Here is an 18,222-nt window from a genome sequence, read left to right on the forward strand (position 1 = left end):
TTTTGACACCATTCCATCTGAACCCGCATTAACCTTTCCAGCAATATGAGCTACAGCATAGCTTCTATTTGATTCAACTACCCGGCCTGTCTTCGTTCTCCACATGAATCAATGAGCCCTGGCTGCCCATGACCCTGTCACCAGTTTGCCACACTTTTGGTATGTCCTGACTTCTGCTAACCGGGAACATCCCACAAGAGCTGCAGTTTTGTCAGTCACACAAAAATCATTATGCTTGGCTTTTTCTTTTTTTTTTCTTTTTTTCCAACACCTAATTAAAGGACATGTTCTCCTGCTGTCTAATATGTCCCACTGGTAGATCTCGATTGAACATTATACAAAAATTCTCATCAGTACATTCGAAGCATGAGAATTGTTCGAAAGTACTTCAAAAGCAAATGTTTCTTAACAGTCAATTTTGAAGTAGTAAACCCTTTCCTGAATGAAAACCATATTCACTGTTAGGTTTGTTTGCTCCATAAAACCTGCGTATTTGAATTTTCACATCACTGTAGTCAAAAACCAAATGTCACTTTTTGACCCCGCTAACATTTTGAAGATAAAGCCAGTGTTTCTTGAAATGAAAATTTTCACAGGAGTTCTACTAGTGTAATGCCAGTTTAAGTTTAGGCTTGTGCCTCAAATTACTATGGTTCATTATAGAGTGAATGGCATTACACCTACTCTGGGGTTTCTAAAATCTAATCCTGGGACAAAGTTGTGATCTCAGTCGGTGTCTTTTATATAAAAAGCAAGATTTGCTACAATTGTCGTTTTTCAAACCAACCTATACTATAGCAAACCTGGACACTGTCAGACAGTCTTTTATATGCGCATCTAAAAGATTGTATTCCATTCATATTTCCTAATCCTAATAAAGAACTTCAAGTTTCACGAAAGATTGTCGACCTCCGCATTCTCAGCCATACACCAGTAGAGTTTTCATTTGAGAATTTTTTTTTTTTTTTTTTTTTTATACACATTGTGTTTGTTTGGTTTTTGACTGTAGTGATTAAGAAAGGAAAGAAATAAAATCAAAGGATGGAAGTGTTATAATGTACACAATTCCAACTGTAGATGTGACTTTTAGATTGGGATAAAATTTGCCATTTTTGTAATGCACAGGGTTTTCATGCTAATCTAAAGTCCAAAATAGTCCTATAGAATGCTCCTAACCTAACAAATAATTTTTCATAATTTTCATACAAAACTTTCTATAAAATTGGCAAACTTTTTGATATGGGGCATATCTTCCTATTTGTTACAAGGGACTGTACACTAGCTTAAGTAGGTTTCATACAACCAAGCTGTCCACCCTTCAGGTTGTATATCCGGACATATACCGATTGGGTGCTAGAATAACTAGTGCAGATACACAGGTTACTTGTTTGGTATGCTAGATACTAAAACAGTGTGTTTAAAATGGAAGTTGACTTGGGCTGCTAAAGCTGGCTGTACGTGGATAAAAATTTGGCCAGTTCAGCAGGGACCTGCCAAATTTTGATCCATGTATGGGCAGGCAGGTTGAACAGAAGTTCTACTAATGAACTTCTGTACGACTGACCTGTTGGCTTTTTCCCCGCTCGATCAATGACCCAGGCTATACCTGGCTGCGCTGATCAGTGTATTCTGATGGTGGGAAATTCTCTCCCCTGTCAGAATACGAAGACTCAGTGGGGAGGATTCCCCCCATCCACATCAAATGTGTGAATGGGGGAATAGTTTCCACATTTTGTTCAACCCTCTGCTTAAAAGAAGGGGGGGGGGGGGGCGGACGGGACAAATCTATGGGCGGTTTAAATTTTATTTTGTTGGCTTATTAGGACTTTCAGTTTTAGCTTTGCATTGTTTATAACGTCACACCTATCTAGAGCCTGTGAGGAACAAATTGATGAGAAATGTGGACCTCTGCCAGTCATCGGTCTTAATAAGGCAGCTTGTTCTTCACTGACTCTTGCTGAGTCCTGGAAGTTGCATGTCTAGACCTTCTCGTTCTTTATTTGTAAAGGAGGGAGATGGCTCTGATGATAACTGGACATCTTTGAAACGTTTGCCCGCCTTTTTATTGGATTTCACTAGAAATGCCAACTTATAGATTTACTTGCGTTTATTTATTTTTTTTTTAAGGAAGCTTTCTAAACCTCTGAATGTGCTAGTGAAGATAGTTTAGCAAAACCATTTTGCACCACTTCCAGACTGTTGTACGTATAAATATCACACACCTTCACACTTTAGAATGATGGTTTTCATATCTTTGATATGGACATGTTTTGGCAGCCTGGTTCTAGACTTGTAGATGGCTGCACATAGCAGGATAAAGCAAATTAAGTCACTGTTTGTTGTCTAGCTCCTGCAGTGTCCAGGACATCCTGCAATAAATCACCTAGAAGCTACTTAACCCATTAGGTTTCATGCACACTGGATGATATAAAAATGCCAATAGCTTTAGCTGTAGAATGCTGTTAAAAATGTGAGGTTTTTAGTGTTTTGCAGTGTTTATGGCTCAAACGCTTATAAACGCAAAATAGCCACGTTTTTAAAACTGAAAAACTCCTCTTCAAAACCACTAGTTTGGGTTTTTTTTTTTTTTCCAGCCAGAAAACTCCCCTGTCAAAAACTGCTCGTAACAGCCTATGTGTGCATGGACACATAGGATAATATGCTGGGGAGCTTGCTGGCTGTAGGAAAAAAAAAATGCCAGAAGCCAAAAACAGCAGCTGTAAAAAATGTTAAGGCCTCCTGCACACTGAACATTTTTACAGCTGCTGTTTTTGGCTTCTGGCATTTTTTTTTTTTTTTTTCTACAGACCGTAAACTCCCCAGCATGTTATCCTAATGTGTCCATGCACAGAGGCTGTTGTAAGCATTTTCTGGCTGGAAAACCCCCCAGAACTACCGGGTTTTGATTTGTAAAAATGCTCTAATGGCGGTAAACGGGTTAATGCACGTCTAACCGTCCTTTTTTGAGTATTTGGGTCCCATAGCTTGTGTTTTTCTTGATTAAAACGCAAATGCGGAAAAACTCAAGTTTTTCACGCGGCAACATTGCTGGCTTTTTTTAGAACATCCAGTGGGGATGAGGGCTTAGGTGTCAAAAATAATTGCTGTAGTCAAATTTAAAAACTTTAATTGTTTTAATGACAACACTTTTTATTTTGTTATTGGAAGACCTGATGAAATTTTATAATTTTTATGTTCAGATAGTAAGGTGGGTAAGGCCTGCAGCGCCCTCGGATGTGGGATGGCGGGTCGGCAAGCCCAGTTCGCAGGTTCCCAACTTGCTACCCCAGAGCATCAGTGGAAAGATTTGAAGCAGGTGGTAGAGGAGCATGCAGCTGGCGAAACTTGCCTGGGGCAGCAACAGCCTGGGACAGATACCTGCAGGAATCCTGAGGAAGAAGTAAAGATTGGGGTCAGTTTTTTTTTTTTCCCTAGTCGGACCCTCCATTCATCTTTATGGAGTGGCAGATTTAAATTGACTTGTCTGCTTTACACCCACCTACCTCCAATCCGATCTTAAAAAACAAAAAAACAAAAAAAAAAAAAAAAACACCCCCCTTTCACCTGGGCAGACTGGATAGAAAGACCCTTAGAATAGAGCTGGCTGTGTCAGTGTCTGCATATGCAGAGTGGACACGGACATGTCATCCGACCACCCACCCCGCTCATTGTGGCCCTTGACAGGTTACCAAGTCGTCTAAAACTGGATACAATTTTTTTCTTTAGATTTTTTTCTTTAGATTTTTTTTCCTTTAGATTTAGATTTTTTCCTTTTAGACTTCCCAAAACCATATAATATGAGCTCAGATCTAAACACTTTCAATTTGTATGCAATGAGGCAGGCCCTTGCATTGCATGTTGAAGGTAAATCCAAAGGAAATTAACCAACAAAAGTTGTATAGTGTGTATCCAGCTTTAGTGGCTCTCGCTCTTCAAAGAAGGTTGGGGGCACCCCTGTAGTAAGAGATAATCTGATTATAGTGAGCAGCCGCTTCCATGCTTAAAATGTGCATCTAATCAAATAATACAAATTTATATTGCTATCTTTGGATGTTGTGACTAAATTTGTTTTTTTCCTATTCCGGGAATGTTTTTTGCCTTTTATGTTGTCTTATCTGTATTTTTGGGATGTGGCATCATACGCTTTTTCTCCAAGACATGCTTTTTGCGTTCGTGGTTTTTTTTTTTTTTTTAACCTGGGGATCTTGCCAGTAACCCTTTCTGTGCTTGCTTTTTGCCACCCCAGGATATGAAGTATGGTAGGATTGCAACACCTCCCTTTCTCCTCTCCATAAAGGCTTGATCAAATTTTATCTTTTATTTTTTTTCTTTCCTTTTTATGAAATGGATATAACAGAATGCTTCAATTGTATAGTTAACAGACCAAAAGGGAGCAAACGTCTGCTTCGTTCACATCAGCAAACCTATACTTACACCTGTGAGAAGTGTTGTCTTTGCCCCCATGGGTTGCGCAGATTATATATTATTTATTGCATCTGTGTGCAGGCAGCGACATTTAGGTCTGTTGGTATGCAGTGGCTGCACGACCTCAGCTGTACAGCAGGGCTCCGAGAGGGTTGGATAAAAGCAATACTTGGATCCAATCAGGTGTGTTTAGGCTGTGAGCATGCTGATGTGAAGAGAACGGAGTGACAGGGCTGCTTCTCCTTTTACTTTCCAATCACAGGATGAGGGTGGAGAGGAGAAATGAAAGTGAAACTACAGCTGAGAAAGATCTGGTTGCACCCTCTGCTAGTAACGTCTGTGTTGTGGTGTTCTCAGAACTGAATTGATAGTAATCTAAAACCTTTGACAGGTAAAATGGCTCCACGTATGCATCTTCTTTTTTTTTCTCTCTCGTTCATTTGCAGACGCAGCTTCATATCTTGACCATTGGGTTATGCTGCCCCCTACAGGAGTAGGGCACTAGGCAGGAAAAAGCTTTACCACTCCTATGGGGAAGTCTCTGCAGGCATAACCCCACACACTGCTACAGCCCTCGGTTTTTCTGCCTAGTTTGGGAGTAGGACCTAGTTCCCTGCTGGGACTTCGGTCTTAGTTCCCTGCTGGGACTTCGGTCTTAGTTTGTTTTTGGGAACCTTTTTTGTTTATAAACTTTTAGTTAGAGCTTCTGAACTACAAGCAACAGCTGGCTTTTTGAACTGGATATAATGGCTCTTCAAGGTCTCCCAGCCTGGCCAGGGAGCGTGTGCAGGTTCTAGTCCAGCACTAGGCCACGCCAGAGCCCCGTTGGAAAGGGGATGAGCCTGCGAGTTGACCGTCTCGCTGGGAGGCGATTGACCTGGAATGCCCTGTGTCGCAGCGTACTCCCTGGCTGGCAGCACCCCCACCCTGGGTGGAAGGTAGTCTGTTCAGAGGGGTGCCCACCTCATATCATTGTATGGTGAGTTCCCCCCCCCCCCAATTCTCTGGCGCTCTCGGGGTGGACGTGGGCCTCCTCCATGAAATGGTTGGCCTCTCGGGCACCATGCCCCCCTCAGCTGCCCCCCATAGCAGGTTCGTACCTCGGGGGGGGGGATATATTGCGGCAGCTGCGTCAGGTCTGCGGGGGGGGGGGGGGTGGGGGCATCTGTCTTGGTGGGGTCTCCGATGCCTTTTGCCTGCTGACTCCCCCCCCCCCCCCCCCGGGGGTCCTGGAGACCGCATGGCGCACAGTGGGGGGGCCACCATTTTTGCTGTAGACCTTTTTACTCTGCATTAATGTTAAATGTTTTCTCATTGCAATGCATGGACAGCCATTTTTTTTAAAACTTCCCCATAGGCCATTTTCTTGTAGTCCATGATTGCTGGACAGCAAAGGGAGGGAGACACTAAAGACTCCAGGCATGACCCAGGTGCTTTTTCTATTTTTTGTGTCAGATCGTTTTCTTTCTGCTGCACAGAATGTTCCTGAAAGCCTTCTGATCGGTTTGGTGATATTTTTGGGGTCCCTTGTAGGTATTCTCTCTCAAACTGCTGACAGATTGTGTTAGGCCGGGACTTACAATACCGCTCATGCAGCGATGCGATCACGTTTTTGTAACTTTTATAAAGTGATACTGCATCTTTTTTTATTTTCAGTGTAAATGGAGTCCCTGGACAAAATTTCACCTACAGACCCCCTCAGTGTGGCTGCAGGACCCTCTGGGTCGCAGCCCCTGTCTGCTTTTACAGCAGTTTTGGAAACCCTGATGTCAAAAGTGGATTTAGTGTTAAAAAGTGCCGCTAGCCGTAAGCGCCCTTTGCCTTCGCCTCCCTCTGTAATATCCTCAGATTCTGAGGCACATATGGCAGACACTCCCCACCTTGGTGGATCTGTGTCATTGCATTCTGATGGCGAAGAGGACATGTCCTGGTCAGCTGCCGTGTGGGAAAGCGCATTGGTGGAAGCACTTAGTTTCAGTGCAAGAAACTTTAAAAATGGCAGATGAGTCTACAGCGCCAGGAACGCAGGTGTCTTTTGGCAACCGCAAATCCTAGAAATCGGGCAAAGTGTTTCCCTGCCCGAAACATTTTGACAATATTGTCAATGTACAGTTGGGGCGCATCAAGCACGTTAGTGGTGCCCAATCGCTTTAAACGCTGTTGTCCCTTTTGTGGATGCAGTTTCCACTTGGTAGACCATTGGGTTTCCAGACTCGAATCTACTGGTGGAAGAATTCCCGGCCTTTATGGACCCCGTGGATAGACGGCTTGAGTCTCTGTCCCGCCATTTACATGTGTTAGCGGGCTTAATATTGAAACCATTATTTGTGACCACCCTGGTGTCAGACCATCACAGAATGGGTGAAGTTTTACTTAAAGGTGACTTGAAAACAAGACTGCTCTCTGGGGCTAATCAAATGGCTCAAGCCCTGTTGTATATATGTGATGCGTCGCTGGATCTGGCTCCCCTGGTGGCCACAGTGTCTGTGGTGCGGATTACTATTGGACACATGGTGTGGTTAGCGCTGGTCTGCGGACCAGGCTTCCAAAAGGCTCTTTCTGACTTCCCTTTACGGGGGAGAGAATGTTTGTATCCTCCCTGGATGAGTTGATCAAAGTCCTTACAGGTGGGAAGAGTACTCTTCTCCCTCAATCCCCTAAGGGCAAGGCGCCATTTGCTAGACGGGGGCCGCCTTTTACTGCTCATAAGGGGCCATTTTGTACCTTCGGCTCGCAGGAGAAAGGAGCTAAGCCATTCAGGTCTTCTGGGGATTACAAGAAGACAGGGTCGGGTGAGCCGATAACAGGCAAATCTGGATCCGAGGATGAATCCTCGTCTGCATGAAGGGACACCCTTGCCCCTTTCTGGGGTAGGGGGACGTCTTCGCTTCCTGCTGGGAGCCTGGGACCAGAGTAGAGGGCTGTTGACAGTCAGTGCAGGCACGCCGGGGTACAGATGCAGCATCAGACCGATGCTGCATCCACCGAGGTAAGTATGAATGGGGGGGGGGGGGGGGGGAAGCCATACATCTTTTAAAACTGCTCGGATTTTCAATATATATTTTATGTTAAGCATTTTAAACAGTACTGTATTGAGTCCTGGCTGCTATAGCAATGCTTAAGTTCCCGCGCTGCTGTTGTATGCTTTACTGCTGGTGACAGTGAAAGGGCTAAAGCTGCAATCGAGGCAGGGGATAGAATACATAGATGAAATGCTTATGCTGTTATGACAAATCTGTATTACTAGGTTTTTTTTTTTCCTTTCTATATTTACACATCTCTGCTACATACTACAACCCTGTTTGACAGGGCAGGACACCTGAATTTTCTCTGCTGTGCTGTAATAACGTACGTGTCTCATTCTACTTCTCACCCTGTGATTGAACAGTGAAAGAAGTGGCAGCAGATTAATGAGCTCACCACTTAGGCTCCATTCACACCTTAGCGTATCGTTTTTAGGCGGGGGTTTTTTTTTTTTTTTGGCGTTTTTTGCAGGCGTTTGGAGGCAGGCGTTTGGAGGCAGGCATTGATCTCCAACAAAAACGCCTGTAATCTGCCAAAAAAAGCTCATGTACTTTTTTTGAGCTTCAGGCATTTTCCTTTCGGCGACAAAATGCTCACATGTTGTGAACAGGGGCCATTGAAATGAATGATTTTGCTTGTTGGGTGTTTTGAGACTTTAGAGATGAATGTTTTACGAGCTGAAAAATGCTCAGGCGTGAACAGGGCCTTAGGTAAAACTATTGTATAAACAAGTTCAACTGTTTGTCAACACCGCATTCCCAAATTGTAGTCCAAAAACCATTCGTGAAAAGTTTATGGGATTTTAGAGTTGTTGACTCCTGCCAGAATTACACTAACATGAGCTCAATTATAATAAAAAAAAATGTTTTTTACAAAATTCATTAAGAGTGGGTTGTAATGCCCCTTACAAATTCAGCATCCCACGCTGTTGCATGTCAACCCCAAGAGATTGTGGCAACCCCCTTCCAAAAAAAAACACCTTTAACCACTTGCCGACCAGTCACTGGGACTGTACTGCGGAAAAGTGGCTCGATTCCGTCCAGCGACGTAGACCTACGTTGCTGGACTCCTCCCCTTGTGGGCGATCGCTGCTGCTCTTCCCCGATCATCGGGGAATCGAGTTTGGAGATCCGCCCGCTTGTGTAAACAAAGCAAGCGGATCTCCTAAGTGACAGGCAGTGACAGATTGCAGGGTTCAGCATAGCTGAACATGCGATCTGTCCCTGTGTCACTCAGTCACCTCCCCCCACACAAGTTGGTAAGCACCAGGCATACATTAACCCCTCCCTCTCCAATAAAATGAACCCCTTCCCTGCCAGTGTCATTTTTACAGTAACAGTGCATATTTATAGCACTGATTACTGTAGTAATGTCACTGGTACCCCCAAAAGTGTCAAATGTCAGTCAAGGGTCCGATCTGTCCGCCGCAATGTCGCAGTCCCGCAAAAAAAATTAGATTGCCGCCATTACTCGTTAAAAAAAAAAACACCAAAAATGACAAATCTTTCCCTTAGTAAACGCAATAACTTTTGCGCAAACCAATCAAAATACGCTTATTGTGTTTTTTTTTTTTTAACCAAACATATGTAGCAGAAAACAAATTGGCCAAAAATTTAAAAAAATTTTGATTTACATTTTTTTTGGGGGGGAATTTCTTATAAAAAAAAAAATGTGAAAAATAGTTATTAAAAATTTACGCTATTATTTTGTTTATAGCGCAAAAAGTAAAAATCGCACAGGTGATCAAATACCACCAAAAGAAAGCTCTGTGGGAAAAGGACGTAAATTTAGTTTGGGTACGGCGTCGCACGACGCGCAACTGTCAGTTAAATTCGCACAGTGCAGAATCTCAAAAAGTGGCCTGGACGTAACACAGCAAAATCCTCCGGTGGTAAAGTGGTTTAACACTGGATCTAGATGTAATACTCTCTCGGTACAGCTCAGGGCATAAACCGTACGAGGTAGGTCACAATGTTAGGGTCCTTTCTGCTGACCACTGTCTGATTTGGGTGCTGTTTGTTACCCTGTCTGAATGCTCTCTGCCTAATATTATGACCTACCTCGTATTATTTGTGCCCTGAGCTGTACCGAGTGAGATTGTTTGTTTTTCTTGGGATGGAATATTGATTTTATTTTTGAACATCAACCGCACACTATGTACCCCAGAAAACTCCTTAGCCCCGGTTCACACTTCTGCGTGTGCGGGGTTCGCATGTAATGTCGGAGCGCACTGCTCCGACATTACATGCGATCAGCTGTGCGGTGCGAGTTTAGCCATACAGTTTGTATGGCTAAATTCGCATCGCACCCGCAGCAAACACGCACAGGAGGCATTTTTGCTGCCGCATCAGGATCGGATCGCACAGCGGTTCACACTTGTGCGATCCGATCCTGTGCGAACTGCACGATCGCACTGCGATATGCGATCAAACTGGGGGTGTCGTTAAGATTACATTGACACCCCCAGCGTATCGCATATGGCAGTGTGAACTGCCGGGGGTGCGTGTGCGATGCGGGAAAAGGCTGCGAATTCGCAGCCTTCCCGCATCGCATATATGTGAACCGAGCCTTAGGAAGCCTATAGTGCGAAACACGGCAGACCCAAGTCACCCCCATATACCCTTTCTTTTCATCCGAGACATTGTGTATCATTTTATATGTATTTACTAAACATCTAGATCCAGCGTTGAGTTTTTTTTTTTTTTTTTTTGTTTAGGAAGAGGATTGCCACAATCTCTTGGGGTTGACATGTAACAGTATGGGATGCAGAGTTTGTTTATTTTAAGGTGTTATACCCCACTCTTTTAATAATTTTTGTAATAAGTTTTTAATCAAACTCTTATTAGTGTAATTATTCTGGCAGGAGTTAACACCTCTAAAATCCCATCATTTTTTCACTAATGGTTGGTTATTTCTCATTTCCCTATTACTATGCTCCTGAACAGTATTCTCCTTGATTGACTTATTGTGCTGCCACTTCTAGAGTCTGAGCCTTGCATTTATTGAACTGCAAGAGGCAGAAACCAAGTCAAATTAGGTACTTGCACTGCTTGTATTTAAACGAAATACAATTAAAGCATGTACTCTCTGGGTCCTTCCCAATTTAAACATTTCTTAGTAAAGTATGGCTTTTGCTGTCCCCCCCCCCCCCCCCCCATTATACTTGCCTAGGTGGATGCTGCATCTGTCCCCCGGCGTCTGCACTGAGAACCGAGCGATCGAAAACCACCGATCGCTTGGTTCTGACAGCTCCCTGAGTAGAGAGCTGCTGACAGTCAGCAGCTTTCTGCTCTGCCCTCCTCCTTGCTCACATCAGCGCTGGGCTGTGGATGGGCAGGAAGTGGGCGGCTCAGGCTTTCAGTGGCTGAGCCGGGTGTCAGTCCAGGCACCTGGTGGTTCCTAACTTCTAGTGTCGTGATAACGCAGTGCCTGGACCGACTTCTGTGACGTCAGCAGAGTGGACTTCAGTCTGCTCTCTGCTCAAACGGGTCATAGGAGTGCAAAATGAATTGCACTCCTGTGATCCATAGAAGTGCAGCAAAACTAGCTTTGCCTGTACTTCTCCTTTTTTTAATGTTGTTCCAAAATGAACCTTTTAGGAAAAAATTATACTTGCTGTACCCCCATTTTTTGCCTGCAACCCCTATGCAAGAATGATGGCTTGCGAGAAGATTTTCTAGAAGTGGACTAGATTGCTCTGCAATACCCAGGAATTTTCCTGGAACAAATGTAATTACTAGCTCATCTGTGTGGAATTTGGGAGGTAAGTGACTGACATTTCTATCATTCGACTGCTTGATTTATGGCTCGCTAGCAGTTTCCAGATTTGTTACACCTAGATGTACGTCTTGTGAACTATACCCGAACCCCCCAGCTGGGGGACTGGCCTGTAATGTTTGCTTTAGGTACTGGATTCTGGGTTTGGAGCTCACAATTTTGCAGCTATCTCACCTGTGGCCTGATATCCCAGAGACACTGCCACAGTTAATGTCTGGGATATTGTATTCCTTCATACTGGTAATGCTAAACCCCACAGTCTACATCCATGCTGTCAGTATCCAGTAGGGAAGATCCACACTTAGCAATGGTGGATTACAGGCGCTTGGGAGTGGGAGCGCATGGAATTCTGATGCAGGCTTTGTGGAAACTCCAGTTCCTCTCAGGTTAAAAGCAGTTCCCTTGTTCCCGAGCAAGATCTTCTAAATGCACCACTCCATTCCCCTATTTTAGGGTCCCTCACAGAAGGGTGACCAAAGCATAATTTTATGACCGTCTACTCTACTTCACAGGCCATTGCCACTTCTGGAAAAGACCGGCTAAAAGCTCTTCTGCCTCTCCCCTCCCTGACTACGTACATGGATTACCATCTTAATTGCCTGGCGAGCTTACATTTGCAGAAGGCAAAAGGGACTCTGACATAGTTGGCTGAATATTGTTTTTCACCACAAGCATTTGTGAAGTTAATTCTTCACCTTCTGGCCACATGCTCACTGCTGTGGACTCTTTGAGGCAGTGAGCACTAGACGCTATCTTAGTAACGCCTAGCTCTAAACACGCCAGTAGGCACACAAAGGCAATTTCCACTATTTTTGATTAAGCTGTTTGGGTTTTTTCCCTGGTGTTTTTGATGCCTTGTACCCTCTATGGAGAAAGAATTGCAACCCCTGGCAAAAAGTGTAGAATAACCACTCTTGGACAATGTCCATTCAATTGTGTAGAAAAACTAATCGGACATGCCTCAAAACTATTTTCATTTAACATTCCAACCTTCTGGCTTTAAGAAACACTTTTTTTTTTTTTTAAAAAAAGGAAAACTGTAGTCAATTGTAACCGTTTTTCAGATCAAGCGGAGGAAAAAAATATGGAATCACTCAATTCTAAGGAAAATATTATGGATTCACCATGTACTTTGCAGTTCTAAAACATCTGCATCAGATTATATCTGCTAATTAGTCTGCAGTTAAGAGTGCTTGCACACCTTGGTGAGTTGTTGTATCAACCTGATTGAACTGAATCATGGTTCCAACACAAGAGATGTCAGTTGAAACAGAGTATTATAAAACGTCAAGAAGGTAAATCATCACGGAATGTTGCCAAAGATGTTGGTTGTTCCCAGTTAGCCGTGTCTAAAATTAGGACCAAGTACAAATCAAATGGGAAGGTTGTTAAAGGAAAGCGTACTGGTAGACCAAGGAAGACATCAAAGCGTCAAGAGAAAACTTAAAGCAATATGCCTGAAACAGAAAATGCGCAACAAAAGAAATGGTCAAAAACTGTAGTCCATGTTTGACCGAACTGTAAAACGTTGCCTAAAAGACAATGGGTTTACATTCAGAATAGCCAAAGGACCACCATCCTTAACACCTAAAACGGAAAAAAAATGGTTACAGTGGGCTAAAGAAAAGCAATCATGGACTGGGGATGACTGGATGAAAGGGATTCAGTGATCACGAATCTGCATTGGGCAAGATGAAGATGCTGGAACTTTTGTTTGGTGCCATTCTTTCCAATGAAATGTGTGAAGATGACTTCCTTCCTGAAGAAAGCATGCAAATTTCCACAATCACTGTTTTTTTTTTTTCTGTATCTTTTTCCCTATGAGGATTGCACACCCTATGTAGGCAGCGCCACCTATACCTCTTCCCCCATATCTTTCAGGATAATGCATCTTGCCATAGGGCAAAAGCCATGAAAACGTTCCTTCAAGAAAGAATTAGAATGTCAATGGCATGGCCTGCAAATAGTCCTAACCTAAATTCAATTAAAATCTATAGAGGAAATTAAAGAAGATCGTGTATGACAAAGCTCCAACCTGCAAAGCTGATCTTGCAACTGCAACAAAGTTGGAGCCAGATTCATGAAGAATACTGTTTGTTGATGGGTAAATCCATGCCTCAGAGAATTCAAGCTGTTCTAAATGCCAGAGGTGGTGCAACAAAGTAATAGTGGTGTACTGTACTGCGTGTTTTTTTTTTTTTTCATTTTCTTATGATTCCTTATTTTTTCCTCTGTGTAATCTAGTTAATTAGTTAATGTAGTTAATTAGGAATAATATGCGTTAAATAGTAAACTAAAAAAAAATATATTTTGGTTTAAAGTGTTCCTAAACCCACAACAGTAAAATCAGTCTGTATATGCAGTGGAACCTATAAAGTTATTTATGCGCATGTGTAAAGAGGCTGTTTGATCCTGTCTTATCTGATCCGCCACTTTTTACTGTCCCCAATACATCTGCTGATATCAGAGTCTTGGAGGCAAGTCTGCACATGCACAGTTTGGTGTGTATTGCTAGAAGGTTGGGTAGAGTGCATGTGATCAGCACAGGGCCAATCATCACTGTCCAGACGGGAGGGTCAGGGGTCCTGCAGCCCAGTGTTAATTTTGGCAGCAAATTTCAATTTAGTTTTAGTCTTAGTCTTAGGACTAAAATGGCATTTTAGTTTTAGTCCCATTTTAGTCTTCCGCAAGTGTTTTTAGTTTTAGTCGTATTTAGTCGACTAAAACTCCAATATATTTTAGTCGACTAAATGTCTTACATTTTAGTCGACTAAAACTCATTTTAGTCATCTATAATCGAATGGGTGTAGTTCAATTGTAATTTGTAATGCATTATTTAAGCATTTCTCTACAATTTCCAAACATATTATATACTACTGCTGGTCCTGGAGTGAAAAATCTAATCAAAATCTAAATTTTAATTTGGTTTTAGTTAAGTCTTTTGACTAAAATGCCATTTTAGTTTTAGTCACCTGAATTATGTTAGTCGACGAAAACGTTTGTCGGTTTTAGTCGACGAAATTAACACTGCTGCAGCCTCCTAGTACAGTCAATAATGAAAAAATCCTCCTCCTACAACCTTTAACCAGTGCTCTGCTGGAAACTGATAGAAGTCACGACTGCTATATACTGCTGAGAGGTATTTAGAAGTTTATATTTACTAAAATGATTGCATTTCCATGTTCTGTGTACTGTGGGAGACCAGATATGAATGCGGGCTCCTGGGTTTAGTAACCCTTTGACTGACGTTATATGCAGATCAAAGTCACACCTTTTGAACTACACATACGTACATATGAATGAAATGGTAAATTACTCAAATATACTTGCAATCTATGCAAGTGTCATTTTATACAGGAAAAGCTCTGCCATTCGCATCCAGGTTTTTTCTAAAAATTAGAGTAGAATCAAATCTGTATCAATACAAGATTACATTTATGTATATGGCTATGGTTTGATACTTTATTTTAACAGACTAAATATTTTGCTTTACACTAAAATGTCCTACATAGGGTTGCCTCATCGCCTAAATTACTTATCTCCTCCCTAAGTATTATACATCTGCAGTAGAATATTTATGCAAGCATCCCCATCTGTGTATGATCCGTGCTGAGCAAACAGACATTTATCTCATGTGGAAAGCGCCCTTTATAAAATGGGACAGATCATAAAGTGGAAAGCCCCCACCCTTATTTTCCTGCATGCATGATGTGTATATTTGCCTCCTCCCTGACTTTTTGAACTGTCTGTGGAAAACAGGTGTTATTTTTTTTCTAGTATTTTCCCAAAAAAATGCACATCTGTGTGGGTGTGTATGTTGAGAAGCACAAAAGCAGGATAGGCTCTATATATAGATTTGTCTGCTCAGCTCTAATTGCATAATTTAATCAGGGCCCTGTGCAGCGGAAAGGCATCCATACTGCTCTCAGGCATCAAAGGAAACATCTTTCCAAGCTGTATCCTTTTGCAGAGCAGCACGCAGTCCCACACCACACGCCCAATTGTTGAACCCCTCCGCTGGGAAGAATAAGGAATTTTGTTCTTTTGTGTCTTTTAAACAAGCACTTCCTTCATTATTTAGGTTGGGTGTTAGGGATGGCCAGAGCCACGCAAAGGCCAGCTGATTACACCCTTGCTGACGGCCAGGTTTTCATATAGAAATTTATTTCAAAGGGCCGTTAAAGCAGTAATCCAACGAGTTGTTATATTTTGGATATGGATCGATTCTGGGGAGGTAAAGTACAGCTTTACTCTCTCAATGAACATTGATTATTTTTAATTCTTATGCTACTAGCACTATCAAAGTATGTTATGTTTACTTGTGTTAACTTTTTTTTTTATTATAAACATTTTGAGTTTTCAGGTCTAGGCAAATTTCATACATCGCAGTAGTCTTCCGGAGGTGAGATGGGGTTTTTTCAGCTCAGGCATGCAGGCGGGAGGGTGTGCTTAGCGAAGGACAGATGGCTTCCAGGACGTAAATGTTACACATATATGATCTGCTCTTAACCGGTTGCCGACCGCCGCAAGTACATATACTGCGGCGGTCAGCCCCGGCCAGGCAAAGTGACGTACCGGTACGTCGCTAGCCTGGGAGCCAATAGCGGGCAGGAGCACGCCTTGGCTCGTTCACGGACACCTCCGTGCGTGTGACCGGCGGACCCGATGTCCGCCGGTCACTCTCGATCGTTTGCTGTGAAGGGAGAAAGGCAGGCGACTAGTGTAAGCAAAGCCGCCTGTCATTCTTCCCTGTGTAAAAGCACTGATCTAACGGTCCTGCTATGTAGGACCGTTGATCTGTGCTGTTACACACACAGCCACATCCCTGCACAGTAATAAGCACGCCCCTAGGGACACACATAGTCACTGCATCTCTAATAAAGTTAACCCCTTCCCTGCTAGTGTCATTTTTACAGTAACAGTGCATATGTATATCACTGATTACTGTAGTAATGTCACTGGTACCCCCAAAAGTGTCAAAAATGTCAGTCAAGGGTCCGATCTGTCCGCTGCAATGTCAGTCCCGCAAAAAAAAAAAAAATGCAATTGTGTGCAGTTCACATAGTTGAAACATGGGGGGGCAGCATTTTCAGGGGGGCTTCATTTTTTGTCATGGCAGGTGTACAGCACAGTGTGGCCGCATGTCCTTGCTTGTGGGTGGTCGGAGCAGACAAAAAAACTGCAGCTCAACTGCCTGCTTTTACCGCTGGATGCACATCTGAATGAGCCGTTTGTGAATTGGCAAACATTGTTTCACAAGGGCTTGTTGGGAGTAAAATACTCCCCTGTTGACTTGAAACTTACTAAACTCACTAAAATCATTTAGGTGGGTCCTCTTTTACGGTATGTAATAAAAATATGCATACTTGCTTTTCAATTCTTTTATACACCTTCTTTGGTGAATTTACCCTAAAAATTGAAAACCACTTAAAGAAATTGATTGTGGTTGATGCCAGGGTTACCTTTAGCTTTTGGGGTTACTGTCTTCACCTGATAAAGAACAAACTTGCATTTTAAGGCTTTTAGATTCATGGCCCTATATACTGAAAGATCCACTTTGATACTGAAGGCTAACTTTTTCTACACTGAAAATCCCACTTATGCGACCTTGGTTCTGACATATTTCAGTAGAAGATGAGTAAAATACCGTTAACAGGCTAGGTATAGAAGAGTAAGTAGGCCAAACCGCATTTTATTGTGCTTCAGACATTTTAGACCCATAGTTTATGGTGCCACCTACCATCTATGAGCAGTGTCTTTCCCGGCATTTGGGGGGAACTGGTGTAGTGTCCAGCACTACTAAAGGTAGCATGTCAAAGTCCTGCCTATGGCTGGACAGGATTAAATACTGTACTGTGTGGTGCATTTAAGGACCAATGTGTTCATGGACAAGAGTTTGGGATTTGGGAGACCTGCGTTGAAAACCTTTGTCCCTGAACACGCAGGGCCATAGAATTCAACAGGCTGCCTGCAGATGGCTAGACACTGCATCTATCCCTCCTGGGCACACTGCTCTTAGAAGAACCTGTGCGCAAGGGGCCTAAAGATTTTTTTAGAAAACTTTATTGTAGATTTTTACCTGTTCTGTAGATATTTTCAGCTTCTAATGTGGTCATTGCAATGGAAAGCCAGGGGCAGTATCTCAAATAAGGACACTGCAAGACTTGACAGAGGCTCCAATCCCTTTTAAGGTGGTTTCACACTAAACTGGTGCAGCGCAATCTATCTGCATTTTGTGTGCAGGTTGCCCCGGTTTACCATTCGCTTCGAAGACCTTGCATTTTTGGTGTTTTCTGAAAGCGCACCAAAAGATGCAGCAAGCAAGACTCTTGATGCGCTTTCAGAAAATGCCAAAAATGCCTGATCGAATAGAGGTCTATGGGAATCCATGGGTAACCTATATAAAAACCGGCTTCGCTGTGGCCAAACCATATCGCGGCTGTGTGAAACTACTCTTACTCTAGATCCAAAAAAAAAAAAACACAGTTCAAGTTCTATTAAATACTGTACCATTTAAAAAAAACGTGCCTTTTTTTTTTTTTTTTTTTTCTTTCAGTATATCAGCATGAGCCATTCTTTTAAAATAACTTTTTCATATACCTTGCGAATGGTGATCTATTTTGAACTCCTCATCATTAGGGTTGTTGAGGCTTTTTCCCGTAATTCTAGATCTATTTATAACAAAAGAGCGAAATTTCATTTGACTTTTTATGTTTTTGCTTTTTGAATTTAGAATTCCATGAAATTTAGCTTTGATAATATGCTGTATTTGCAGATTTGTTTATGGAATGTCATTGTACATCTGAAATTTTATGACGGCTATTGATATGATTAAGTGAAACTAAGAATAGCACAAATTGAGGGGAATAAGTTGACCTTCTCTGAGCACAGGTCACTAAATTCTCAGGGGGGTTGTGTTCTCACTGTGGATATAAGTTGTGCAGCAGCCAATATATTCAGTACTCTTGAATGCTGCCAGATGATGAAATCTTGCAT

At 42.6% G+C, this 18,222-nt stretch overlaps 1 protein-coding gene across 1 annotated transcript in view; it reads left to right on the top strand.

The window, feature by feature from the left end:
* SMAD1 (SMAD family member 1) overlaps positions 1 to 18,222 on the top strand; it is a 197,490-nt gene that overhangs the window by 19,257 nt on the left and 160,011 nt on the right. The window lies entirely within an intron of this gene.

Source organism: Pelophylax lessonae, assembly GCF_965119305.1.
Source record: "Pelophylax lessonae genome assembly, chromosome: 1".
NCBI classification, from domain to species: domain Eukaryota; kingdom Metazoa; phylum Chordata; class Amphibia; order Anura; family Ranidae; genus Pelophylax; species Pelophylax lessonae.